This window comes from Phyllobates terribilis, unplaced genomic scaffold, assembly GCF_046119375.1.
Source record: "Phyllobates terribilis strain yellow unplaced genomic scaffold, ASM4611937v1 Scaffold_4__5_contigs__length_816908805, whole genome shotgun sequence".
In the NCBI taxonomy this organism is placed as follows: domain Eukaryota; kingdom Metazoa; phylum Chordata; class Amphibia; order Anura; family Dendrobatidae; genus Phyllobates; species Phyllobates terribilis.
The window spans coordinates 94,728,135-94,742,122 of record NW_027362764.1 but is presented as its reverse complement, the minus strand read 5'-3'; positions in this window follow the sequence as shown (position 1 = coordinate 94,742,122).

Genomic DNA, 13,988 nt, shown 5'->3' with positions numbered 1-13,988 from the left:
CAGAGATGACTCGCCCCCAGGGCCGTGGGGTACTCGGCAGCCGGGCCTATGGATGCCGGTGGGGGATATCACGGTGGCTGGTCCGGTCCGTGGCCCAGGGCGGTCAACAAAAAGAAAGGGGGTTTTAGGTTTATATGGGGTTTTGGAATATTTCGCGACGCCACCTGTGGAATGCGGCCAAAGGGAGCCGCCGCTGCGGAGCAGTCCTCTGAAGCTGATGTTACTGAAGCAGGGATGGTATGGCTCTCCACAGGAAGAGCTAGCTCCAGGGCAGTGTAGGGGTTGTTGGCTGCGCTGGGTGTTGTAAGGCAGGGAGAAAGATGACACAGATGAAATAATGGATGGAGGCAGTGTGGTGCAGTCATCCGAGTCTTTACTCACAGTTATTAAGTTCCTCAGGTTGCACTGTCCAGCTTACAGCCTCCCACGTCACGCTGCGTTCACCAGAACGAGGGATCAGCTCTTCCTCAAGTAGTTTAGGAGCACCTGACGGAACCCCACTTTCTTGTGTTCCTCTCTCTAGACCGTCTTCACGCTGGGTCTTCTCCCTCCTGCCCTGCGCTTCCCCACTCTCAGTCCCGCTCGGGTGCTCTGAAGTCCCTCCTGTCTCACTGGAGTTCCCGGACCAGCTTGACCCTCACGGAGATTAGAATGAGGCCCTGGCAACTGGACCATACAAGCCAGAAGCCTCCGGTTTTTCCAGCCGAGACCTGGAGCAACACGACCGGTCCAGGGGTCGGTCCCCTCCCCGCGGCCTACGATCCCTCTGTCTTCTGACAGATTCGGGGTGTACGGGTGCCATCCTGCACTCTCCGTACCCCCTGGGATAACAGAACGGAGCCTACTCATCTGCTCCCCTCCTGGGCCTCTAGGACTGGGCCCTACTTGTGGAGCAGAGCTCCTAAAGAGACTCTGCTCCCTGACTGACTGTACTCTCTCACTCCTCTCACTTATCTCTCCTGCCACCCTAAGATGGCTCCCATTATATACCTCCTTCTATGGTGCTCCCCTAAACTTCTTCCTCCACCCACACCCACTACTGGTTCCCCCTACCTTTTGGTTCCCCCCACTCCAGCCAGGGACAGGGCTCAGCACTGCGCATACATCTTGCCCCTCCTGCCGGACTGGAGTAGTGTAGTGTTGGATGCAGGTGTTGGGGTTCCGGGCAGCACTCCCTCCTTACCTGAGAGAAGGAGATACCACACTTCTGGGTGAGATGCAGTACCTCTGTGGCGACTGAACCCTCAGGGGCGCCACACATTTAGGTGTGCAACATTTAATGGGCCACAACCACCATTACATTCTTTATGATTACAATGGAATATATCATTGGTAAAACCTGTGCAGTCGCACAGGGGCCCAGGAGGTAAGGGGGCCATCTTCCACCTGAAAAACAGGTGAAATTGTGCATTATGATGAGCTATATACCAGCTCATCTTCAACTCCTCTTCCCCTTATTGTTATGGTTCCTCAAGGCTAAGTACTAGGCCCCCTCCTCTTCTCCATATATACTCCCCCTTTTGGACAAACCATCAGCAGATAAGGTTCCAATACCATCTATATGTTGATGACACCAAATTATATACATTTTCTTCTGACATCACCCCCATAATACTACAAAATACCACTGACTGTCTGTCCGCTGTCTCTAACACCATATCCTCCTATCTGAAACTGAATCTCTCCAAAACTGAACTTCTTGTGTTTCCTCCCTCTATTAACCTACCTATACTTGATAAAGAAATTTCCTTGGGTGGTTCAATCATAACTGCCAAGCAGAACGCCCGTTATCTTGGGGTCATTTGACGCAGAATTTTCTTTTATTCCCTATATCCAATTACTCATTTGTTCTTGTCGCCTACATCTAAAAAACATCTCCAGAATTTGACTTTTTCTCACCTTTGAAACTGCAAAATCTCTTACTGTCTCTCTTATTCATTCTCATCTGGACTACTGCAACTCTTTACTGATCGGTCTCCCTCTAACCAAACTTTCTCCTCTCTAATCCATCCTGAAAGCGTCAGCCAGGATTGTATTTCTGTCCAGCGGCACCACTGATGTCTCCACCTTGTGCCAGTCATTGCACTGGTTACTCATCCACTAAAGAACTACAGAGTACATCATAAACTCATCGCTCTCACCCACAAAGCTCTCCACAGTTCTGCACTGCCCTACATTTCCACCCTCATCTCTGTCTATCACCCTACCCATTCTCTTACTCTGCACCTGATCTAAGACTAACATCCTCCTCTCCTTAATCTGAACCCCCAACTTCTGTCTCCAAGTCTTCTTTTGTGCTATGCCAGTTTTCTAGAATGCATTACCCAGGAAGGTCCGATGAATACTTAGCCCACACATTTTTAATAGTGTGTTAGAAACACATCTCTTTAGACAGGACTATCACCTCACTTCACTAATTTAACTCTCCCCTGCTCCCCCTTCTAATTTTTCCTCAACATCTTCTCCTTCCTATTCATCTGTCTCCACATCCTCCTTGTGTAGCGCCCCGAGGGTTCGGCCGCTACAGAGGTATTGCATTGCAACCAGATGTGCGATATCTCACTTCCAGGTAAGGATGGAGTGTGGATCAGGACCCCGACACCTGCATGCATTACACCACATTTCCGGGGGGCAAGGCAACCGATATGCTCCAAGTAGAGCACGACAGTCCCTCTCCCTGGCTGGAGTGGGGGGAGGGAACACCGAGGAAGGGGGGACCCTGTAGTGCATAGGAGGGAGAGGGCAGTTCCTGGGTACACTTAGAGGGAGGTATAAAAGGTGGGCACCATCTTAGTTCAGTGTTGTCTCTGAGGAGAAGTTCAGTCAGAGGAGAGGACAGGGAGCAGAGGCTCAGACCGAGCTCTGCTCTGCAGGCTGGCCTGGGAGAGGCCGGAGCCTGGAGGAAGGAGAAGGAAGGAAGAGGAGCAGAGGAGGCTCCAGAAACAAGGAACGAAGGGACCCCAGGGGTGCGGACCGGCGAGTCGCCACCGCAAGCCCGAATCTACCTGCGTAGGGGGGTCAGGCCAAAGGGGGAGACCGGTCCCCGAAACTAGTGGAGGCGGGGAACTACTCTCAGCTAGAAACCGGAGGCTGTGACATTTTATGTGGCGCAGCCCCTCGCTACACCCGCTAGGAAGGCACCACATAGGGTCAGGGAAACGGCGCCAAGGTTTACCAGAGAAGGCCCGAGGCAGCTGGACAGAAGGGAGATCACTGGCGGGGTATGACAGGCCAGAGAAAGGACACACAACGGGGGGTCCTGTGAAATGCTCCAAAGTTATCTGGGAGTAGGCCGAGCCCCTCACCTGGTGAACACAGTGCGACGTGGGACGTTATGACCAGCTGTAGTAACGTGGATAAAGAACTGTGAGTAAATACCCTGGACTGCATTACAGTACTCTGTGTCGTTACTGCTGCTCCCACGCGCCATCACCCCCAACATCCGCACTTGCTGCCCTGAGGCTATACTCCTCCCGTTGGGAGTTATACTATCCTCTGCTGTACCCACAACACCAGCGTCAGCGGTCTGCCCTGCAGCGACGGTTCACTTTGACCGCAATCCACGGGTGGCGTAGTCGGACATATAATCATAAAAACCCTATAAATAGAACGCCATTTGGGTTGACCACCCTGAGCCACGGGGCCGGGTCCCCGCCACGCAAGGACTACAACCCCCAGCATCCATAACGGGTCCGGTTCCAGGTATCCCCACACACACGCGGCCCAGGGGGAGCGTCAACTTTTGGCGTAGTCGGCAGGATTTCATGCCCGCAACCACCGGGTACTGCGTGCCTGAAAAAAAAGACTTTTACTGTATTGAATATGGCGCCCGCCCCAGCTGAACGGACGCCATAATGTGCGCGCCAAAAGACAACAAGAAGCCACCTTCCATCGTGGGCCAGGTCCCAGAATGGCGCCAAAGAAGGAGCCCACCCCCAACAGCCTTGAGTGCGGCTGTAGAGATGTCCATCAACGTGGGGGGGCTGCCCCTGAGATTGATTGTCAGCAAGTTGCCCCGGGACCACCCCCAACAGTGGTGGAAGGAGAAAAAAACCGGGGGGCAGGGTGTGGCTTGGATCAGTCTCGGCAGACCACTCCCGGAGATGGCGAGCGGCACCAACTCCAGCACCCTGACGGGTGGCTTGCTGCAGGCCATCGCGGCCCCGTACAGCCTCAAGGAGCTGATGGCTCAGCTCCCTGGAGAAGACCCGGAGTTCCTTCGAACTGCGCTGGAGGATCTGGACTGGAGGATGGTCCGGGCGCAGCGGAAAGCTGTAGCAGAATGGAGGGAGGAGATGGCCCGGCGGGTCGCGGCCCAGCAGCACGGGACACCGCCAGCACTGGCCAGCGAGCCAGCCCCTGAGGACGAGGAGCGGAGGCCGGAAGCCGAGAGCAGCGCAGTCCTGGAAGCAGGTAAGGGGGACACCCCTGCCACCAGCCCTGATGCTACCGACCTGCCGCTGGACCCCGTCGCGGAGCCAGACGTCCCGGGTGTCGCTGCGCCTCCCCCGCTGCCGCCGCCGGCACACAGGCCCCAAGCCGTGAGCACAGTCGCCGGATCAAGCCCCAGACCGTGCCCCCTGACACCGGGTGCGGTCGGAAGCGGCCCGCTCCAGGCCCGGTCACAAGGCCTGACCTCCCCAGGCGCCTCCGAACCGCGTGCGCCCTCGGTCCTGAAGCCACCACCCTTAGGGACCGACCTGTACAGCCAGCTCGCCGGGCCCGATGGAGAGCCGGTCCCCTTACCGCATGGATGGATTCACCCTCATAATCAGAAGACCCTGTCCCCTGTACGCAGAGGCCCCGCTTGCTTCGCTCCTGCCCGCTCCACAGCCAGTCACCATGCCCCAGCTCCCGGAGGAAGAGGTCCAGATAGAGTGGGACCAGACCGGGGAGGACCTTATTGGGTTTTCGCAGGAGACGCGGGCGGCCGCAGCTCGCAGGCGGGAGTTCTGCCAGCGGGAAATAAAGCAGCTAGAGAAGGAGGAGCGGGCGCGGCGCCAGAAGAGGGAGCAGCTGCAGGCCCGGAGCGCGGAGGAGAAGACGCGGACCCGCCGAAACCCCCAAGCTGCACGCGGTCCTAAAATTTTTGGGACCGTGGTGAAGTTCCATCAGGAGAAGGGGTGGGGGTTCATCCGGGACCCCACCACAGACACGGACCTCTTTGTTAATAGGAGAGATGTGGAGAGCCACATGCCTGAGGGTCACCGGGGACGGGATCTGTACCCGGGGGACTTGGTGTCCTACACCCGACATCGAGGCCTGCGAGGGTGGTACTCCCTCAATGTCCAGCGGGTAGAGGAAGAACACTACCTTGAATTCTACTACCCAGAGGACCAGGACGGGTCTGAAGAGTACGGTGAGGAGGAGGAGAGTCCACAAGGACATCGCTACTGATGAGCGACAGCCTAATCGTAAATAGTTACCCACCAGGGTGAAAAGTTAGAGGACATGCCGTTTTTCCGGATTATGAGAAGTTTGCCCGGTTAAGGGTTGTTGTTCATTTGTTTTGCTAAAAGTTACCCGGAGACGGGTCAGTAATATCCGGCTGAGGACTGGTAGCAGCCAACTTTCTGTGAACTATCCGGCTGAGGACTGGGAGCAGCCAATCCATGTATATAGTTGCACTTCCTAAAGTGCCCTCTATTGGTTTTATAAATATTGCAACAACAGACCTCAGAACAAAAACCCGTTTGGCGTGGCAGAAGACGTGGTCCAACAGCCGGATCACCTATGCCCTGCAGCCACGCCCAGGGCCTATGTTGAGGGTTTGCGAACGGGTCCCTCATGTTCAAAAGTTTTGCCAAGTTTGCACCTTAAGAATGGACACCTGGTCGCAGAAAGAACTGTGACCTGTTGAAAAGAGACTTCGCCGTTGATTATGCTGCTGATCATGTTTAATATGTTTGCTACTAAAAAGAATGTTATATATATTGGTGAAAAGAGAAAGTGTTTCCCATAAAGGGAAGTGATATGCAGTTGGCAGTTTAAAAAAAAAAAAAAAAAAAAAATTTTGCATGTTCTAATTTGCATTGTCTTTTCCTCTGTTCCAGCCCGCAGACGTGCTGTGGTTTACCAGGGGGGAATGTAGCGCCGCGAGGGTTCGGCCGCTACAGAGGTATTGCATCTCAACCAAATGTGCGATATCTCACTTCCAGGTAAGGATGGAGTGTGGATCAGGACCCCGACACCTGCATGCATTACACCACATTTCCGGGGGGCAGGGCGACCGATATGCTCCAAGTAGAGCACGACAGTCCCTGTCCCTGGCTGGAGTGGGGGGAGGGAACACCGAGGAAGGGGGGACCCTGTAGTGCATAGGAGGGAGAGGGCAGTTCCTGGGTACACTTAGAGGGAGGTATAAAAGGTGGGCACCATCTTAGTTCAGTGTTGTCTCTGAGGAGAAGTTCAGTCAGAGGAGAGGACAGGGAGCAGAGGCTCAGACCGAGCTCTGCTCCGCAGGCGGGCCTGGGAGAGGCCGGAGCCTGGAGGAAGGAGAAGGAAGGAAGAGGAGCGGAGGAGGCTCCAGAAACAAGGAACGAAGGGACCCCAGGGGTGCGGACCGGCGAGTCGCCACCGCACGCCCGAATCTACCTCCGTAGGGGGGTCAGGCCAAAGGGGGAGACCAGTCCCCGAAACTAGTGGAGGCGGGGAACTACTCTCAGCTAGAAACCGGAGGCTGTGACATTTTATGTGGCGCAGCCCCTCGCTACACCCGCTAGGAAGGCACCACATAGGGTCAGGGAAACGGCGCCAAGGTTTACCAGAGAAGGCCCGAGGCAGCTGGACAGAAGGGAGATCACTGGCGGGGTATGACAGGCCAGAGAAAGGACACACAACGGGGGGTCCTGTGAAATGCTCCAAAGTTATCTGGGAGTAGGCCGAGCCCCTCACCTGGTGAACACAGTGCGACGTGGGACGTTATGACCAGCTGTAGTAACGTGGATAAAGAACTGTGAGCAAATACCCTGGACTGCATTACAGGACTCTGTGTCATTACTGCTGCTCCCGCGCGCCATCACCCCCAACATCCACACTTGCTGCCCTGAGGCTATACTCCTCCCGTTGGGAGTTATACTACCCTCTGCTGTACCCACAACACCAGCCTCAGCGGTCTGCCCTGCAGCGGCGGTTCACTCTGGCCGCAATCCACGGGTGGCGTAGTCGGACATATAATCATAAAAACCCTATAAATAGAACGCCATTTGGGTTGACCACCCTGAGCCACGGGACCGGGTCCCCGCCACGCAAGGACTACAACCCCCAGCATCCACAACGGGTCCGATTCCGGGTATCCCCACACACACGCGGCCCAGGGGGCGCGTCACATGTACCCAACAGCACTTGATAACTGCCCCTAGACAGATACTGGCTGATGACTGGATCATGCAGCTTTATAGGAAAACCCTTATTTATTATAATGATGACTGGACAGTACATAACAAGCACGTTCTACCTATTGTGTCGTCGTCCCGTCCCCCCAATTCCTTATAGATTGTAAGCTTGCGAGCAGGGTCCTCACTCCTCCTGTAACTGAACTACGTGTTGCTCTGTAATGACTTTATTTTCTGTTCATGTCTCCGCTCAATTGTAAAGTGCTGCGGAATATGTTGGCACTATATAAATATAATTATTAATTATTATTATTATTGGACTGCAAAGGGCCCATGTACAGTTTTTGCACCGGGGCCCTCTTCGGTCTGTGTCCGCCACTGCAATGGAAGCTGTAGTCCTGACACAAGTACAAAGCTTATCTAAAACGCCGAACTGAAGTGCGCTGCTGTGTGCAAGTCTCCTGAAGTAACTAGGAAATGAATGACTATCCTCTTTTTCCAATTAAAATAAACTTGTCACACAAGAGGAAATAAGTAAAGTGCAACCTTTGTCCTGCGCCCATGGCAGAGTCTTTGGGTTCATCTCATGTGTTTATTGTGACAAGTAAAGACCTCTCCACCTCCCAGATCTGATGCTACATGTCAGCACAAAGGGAGAACGCTGTATCTAACATTGATGCAAATGAGGGTAATTATATTTCACTTATAAAAATGATTAGTTGTAGCACATAATTAGCGATGCTAATGACTGTTTTTCTTCCAATCATGTCTGTGTAACTAGAAGGGGTTGTAAGCAAACTAATACAAAGCTGACAATGCCTGACAAATACAATGGGTCACCTACTTATTTGTCACTTCTTCCCACCCCCCTCAATCTGACCCTCCTCAAAGTTTAAGAAATAGGATTGGAAAGAGGGGGGGATAGAATTGGCTTCCCAATAGTTTGCAGAGCTGCAAACAGGATAAATCTTTAAAGTTTTTCCAAAAGGGGGGAGGAAAGTACTGCCACCCTGCATGATTCTAAAATACTTGTTCCTGAGATTACAGTAATTACATCCTCAGCATGGGTTCCATACAAGCGCAAAATGAAACATCAGCACATCAATTAAAAAGTAAACAGTCCATTCTTATGGTAAGACAGACCCCTGGGATGTCCTAACAAGCGTAAATGGAACTGCCAGGCTCCCTGTTTATCAGGCCGGGCTGGAAACATTTAAGGTAGTGTAAGCAATTAACAGAACACATCATCAAGGATTTGTCTCCTGTATAATCAAGGAAGCCAAGAATGATTGCGGGCATGTGCGGGGCTTCAAGCTTCCTAGACCCTCTCCCCTCCCCAATATTACAAATCAATACTCAAGGACAAATCATAAACCTAAAGTGTCCAATACAATTACATTAACTAGAAAAAGATGGAAATAACGTCATGTGTTCCACAAACCGTCCTCTGATGTCAAGGTGCTAACATTTTTATTCAACCTCTAAGGGCATGTACACATTGAACTGATCTCTCCCAAGCAAAAAAAAAAGGAAAGCAGAATTCGCACTAAATCACGATGATTTTATTGCGTGCTTCATTGCTGCGGATACACTGCAGACTTCAACTTTTGCACTGTAAAGTGTGACATCCATAGTGAAGATCTTCAGTATAAAATGACAGGATGAGGATTTAAAATCCGACACGCCAGATGATTGGCGCAGATTCTCTCCACAGCTTTGAACGAGATTTCTTAAAATCCAATCCATTTCGCTGTTACAGATAGATAGATTGATAGATTGCTAGATAGATAAAGACAGGGGCATAACAATTGCGGGCCATTGTGGGTAAGGGACCCACCGACGGCAGCGCAGACTTCAACTAGGTATGCATCCTCAGTTGTGCGCTCCCATCGCTTGTGCGCTGAAGTCAGCTGCCGGCTTCAGAAGAGGACACCCCATGGTGGGGGAGTGTAGGGAAGGTGAGTAAAATCATTTTTTTCTATGAATTAAAGAATAGCGGCAGAACGGGGAACATATAACAGCGAGGGGGATATATATACCAGGAAGGGGCCCAGGATAAGGGACATATATACCAGTAAGGGGCACAGGATAAGTGACATATATACCAGGATTAGGCACAGGATAAGGGATCTATATACCAGGATGGGGGACATATATATCAGGAGGGGGAACATATACAACAGGATGGGGAACATATACACCAGGATGGGGAACATATACACCAGAATGGGGCACATATACACCAGAATGGGGTACATATATACCAGGAAGGAGCCCAGGATGGGGGACAATACTACATAAAGGGGGAGGGAGAGCAACACGTATGTCCTAGGATTTACAACGCTACAAGAGCCCATACATTTGACCAACATGCGAAGGCGGATGGGGCGGGGGAGTGTGGGTGTGTGTGGGGGAGCCTACGTCCAAATTTTGCACCAGGACTCATCGGATTCTAGTTACTCCACTGGATAAAGTTGGATGGAAGCGACAGATATATGGATAAATAGATAAAAATAGAAGCACCAACACAGTCTAAAGGTGCAAATACAAGTCTGACCTAAACCAGATCTATAAAAATAAAAATCATTATCACATTGTCACCAATCAGTAAAAAAAAACAGCAAACCATAGGAGTTTTTAAAAATTTGCATTATTATTTTAATAAAAACTGTATGAACATTTATGCCCAAGCATAGTGATTTTGGAATGCATGCTGGGGCATATAATTCCAAATTTTGCAGAGATTTCATCTCCAGTATTACTGAGTAGATTGGTTTGCTTTGCAGAACTATAGGAAAGCTGGCTGAAAACTTCAGGGAGACTGACAACAGTTACATAGATTCCTTCTTACATATGATATTTTCAGTATTTTCAAATTGTAATTATTTTACCTGTAGGTGTCTGGGTAATATTCTCTATATTTATTACTTAATTCATATTTTGACAAATACATTTTGTATATGATGTTGTAGATGGTTGGAGATTAGTCAGCATATCACACTGCAGAGTGAATGTAAAAAGCTGTGTCAGTGACATCTGCACAATGCTGCCTTGTGGAGAATCACATCCTCTGGTCAATAATTTATGTGATTGATTAGATTTAAAGTATTGACAATGTGCAAAACAGATACAATCCGACCTTGTTTGGGGAAGATTAATTCATCCTGGTCTCTAAGCTTATCTGTCAATGATTGATTGATTAGTTTAATGATTAATTGGGTGATTAGACCAAAAATGTCATTAGCTGTTATCACACAGGTTTTCTGCCTTGGGCAAGGTCTTCCAGTAGCAATAAGAAATAACACATAGTACTCAAGTCTCCAGGCTCATTTACACATGGCAAAATATATTTATATAAAAAGAGGAAACCCCAATACAAATTTTTATTTTGGTAATAAATTTCATAATAGATGTTGTATCCATAAGAAGTCACCTCAACATCAGGGATGTATGTAGAAGTGCTGGTATGCCATAACGAAGGTCCAAACTTGGCCAACCACATGGTCCAATGGCTGCCATCAAATGACTCATTGGTTTCACGCCATTATGTTGAAGGGTCCCATTGAGGGGTGATAGAGCAAATTAGATGCAACAGTTGCCGGCAAGTGTCTGCTGTGTGATACAGCCACCACATGCTGATCATGGAACGAGCCAAGCTCGTGAGCCCACGCCAATCAAATACTCCCGACTTCAGCAGTACATATTCAGTGGATGTTGGGAAAAGAGGGCAGACACCACACAGGGAGCAGAGCCACTTAGCACCAGGCCCCCCTAGCTTACGAACCCCATAGCAGTTGTGTGGCATACAACTATGGGCGATACGCCGTTGTGCGACGCTGGAAGCCCTACCCTGGGAGATGGGGGACTCGGAGCCGGGTCCTATGTTGTTGATGGGGTGCAGCCGTGGCCCGGACCCGCTCCGTGCCCAGGGCTGTCACACTAAAAAGGATGGTATGGGCTTATCCGGGTTGAGAGGCGGATCTCGACTACGCCACCTGTGGCACCTGGTGAAGGCCACCAGCGCTGCTGCAGTCCGCTGAGGCAGAATGTTATGGCAGCCGTCGATGGTACTACTCCCCACAGGCGGAGCAGGGCCTCAGGGCAGAAGGAGGGGGTTGTAGTATAGGATGTCTGGTGCTGCGTAGTGCAGTGTAATGCAGAATAATGAGTCTGGAGGCCATAGGGGTTAACTTCCAGGGTTTTTACTCACAGTGGAGATTGCAGTTGAAAGGCTTCTCCCTGCTCCTCGTGGAGTTCTGCGGTCACCAGAGACGGGGGTGTCCGACAACCTCCGCGTAAGTCCAGTGTTCAATCAGGACCCCGCACCAGAGTGTTCCTAGACTTCAGACCGAGTCCTTTCCTGTCTGTATGTGTGTAGATAGGCCGGGTCTCCCTCTGAACTTCACTCAGAAAAAGGGTACGGGTAGCAGCTCTGCTCCTTCCGTTACCCGGTGGGATCCTCAGGGCCTACCGGGCTTCCCTGACCAGGACATAGAGTAGCAAGGTCAGGTGTTGGGGGCCGGTTCCCCTCTTGCAGCCGGAATCCCTCTGAATAGATCAGGTTGGCGAGGACAGGTGGCATATACCGCTCCGTCTGCATACCCCCCGGGATCTATTTGCGGTGGAGCTACACTCCTAAGCTCCAGGCCTTCTTGGTCATGGTCCTTGACCGGGCTGAGACATACATTATCTGCAACCTGCCCCTCGACCCAAGACCAGGGTACGAGGGCAGTGTCTCCATCCTCTGCAGGTCCACACAGGATCCACGCTCAGGGAGGGAGATCACGATCAAAGAACCCAGAACCAAAATGGCTGTGTATTAAATATGAAATTTGAAGTGTCACTAAAATGTGATTCCTCCACCATCACGCACTAATTGGTTCCCCTATCTCTTGGTTCCCCAGTCTCCCAACTTCCAGTAGGTGCAGCACCTAGTGCCTATTAGCCCCCTCTGGTGGGAGAAGTGTGGTGTTGGATGTGGAGGTGGGGTCCTGACCATCGCACTGTTCTTACCTCAAAGGAGGAACACTACACTCCATTAGAGAAGTACAGCATCCCTGTGGCGGTCGAACCCTCAGGGGCGCCACACCACTGCTTATTATAAAGAACCTAATTCTGTAGGGTCCATTGTGGTGTTCTAGTCATTTGATAAGGAATCGCAGCACATGCTGACACTTTGCATTTAGTTCCCTAGCTCTGAAAATAACCGCTGCATGTGACCATACCTGAATTTTTCGATGTGTGAACCATGTGCTATTATATCCGACATCCATGATGAGGCTAAAAATTCCATTTGACACTCTTCAGTCTTCACAAATCTGCCATTTACACAGTCAGCCAGACCACGTAATCACCCAAAAATATTACTTATGTTTTATATAGGGTAATGCTTAGTTGGCACTTGCCTAAAAGGTGCTGACCGGGTTGCCAACCGTCCAGAAATTCCAGAACAGTCAGTAAACATAGGGCACTTTTTGCCCTGTACGTTAAAAAAGTTTAGGGAATCCATCATTTTTTTGAAGCTGGAGAAAGTTATACAGATTATTTTGACTGTAATGATCATTATTTTACATTTTGCAGTGAATGCAGCAAATGTCTTAATATCAGAATTATGGGTTGTAGACATGGATCACTGATAATCATAATGTATGATTCGTCATGATAAGGTGTGATTTGTCAAACTATCCCCTCCCCCCTCTCTTTTTTATGTGTAATAACGTTCTTAACGTTTTTATGATCATATTTTAATAAATCCACTAGTTTTAATCCTCTGTGTTTTATTCCACATTCTGACCGCACCAAACACGGAAAGGTCCAGTAGCCATTTGGGAACTCACCCTTCCACAGGAGCGCCTCCAGGATCCAATTGCTATATTCTGATAATCATGATTTATTATGGTTTTTCCAATGTGTCTATCAAAAAATCACAGATAGGCAATATTTTTTTACAAACTGTCCGGAAAAAATAAAAAGTCAAGTTGGCAACCCTGGTATTGATGCTCAACATGTTAACAGTATAGAAACCAATAGGGTCCAAAATAATACTAAAGGCGTCGTCCCATCTTCATCACTCAGGAGCACACTGCTCCCAGTCTCCTGGCTTCCTGCTTTCCAGGGAGCTGTATGCTCCTAGTTGATTGACAGTTTAGACCAACAGCATCGTTGCACCATTGGTCTGCACTTTGCCTGTGCAGCTTTAGAAGAGTGACACTGGCCGGATTGGGAGCTAATAGCAAGCTCAAATGATCCAAAATGACCTATTGTAAAGAGCAGGACTGTGCAGGTTCTCCTGAGTATGTGGCAAAAAAATAAATTAAAAACAACTTTATTATTAAAAATAGAGAGGATTTTTAAAGGGGTTGTCTGGGACCTTAACATTGATGGCCTAGATCATCAATGTCTGATTGATGGGGGTGCGACACCTGGCACACCTTCCCTAAGCTGGGGTCGGCAGCAGCCAGAACTGCTGAGTTACGGAGGTGCACAGCTCCGTCGACAGAAAAGTGGCCGCGGCAGGGTACTGAATATCCACTCCCTATTAATTTGAATAGGAAGCAAATGTGCAGTACCCGGCCACGACCACCATACAGTCGATAGAGCTGTGCTGCTTCGTAACTGAGCAGTTCTGGCTGCTGCCGACACCAGCTGATTGGG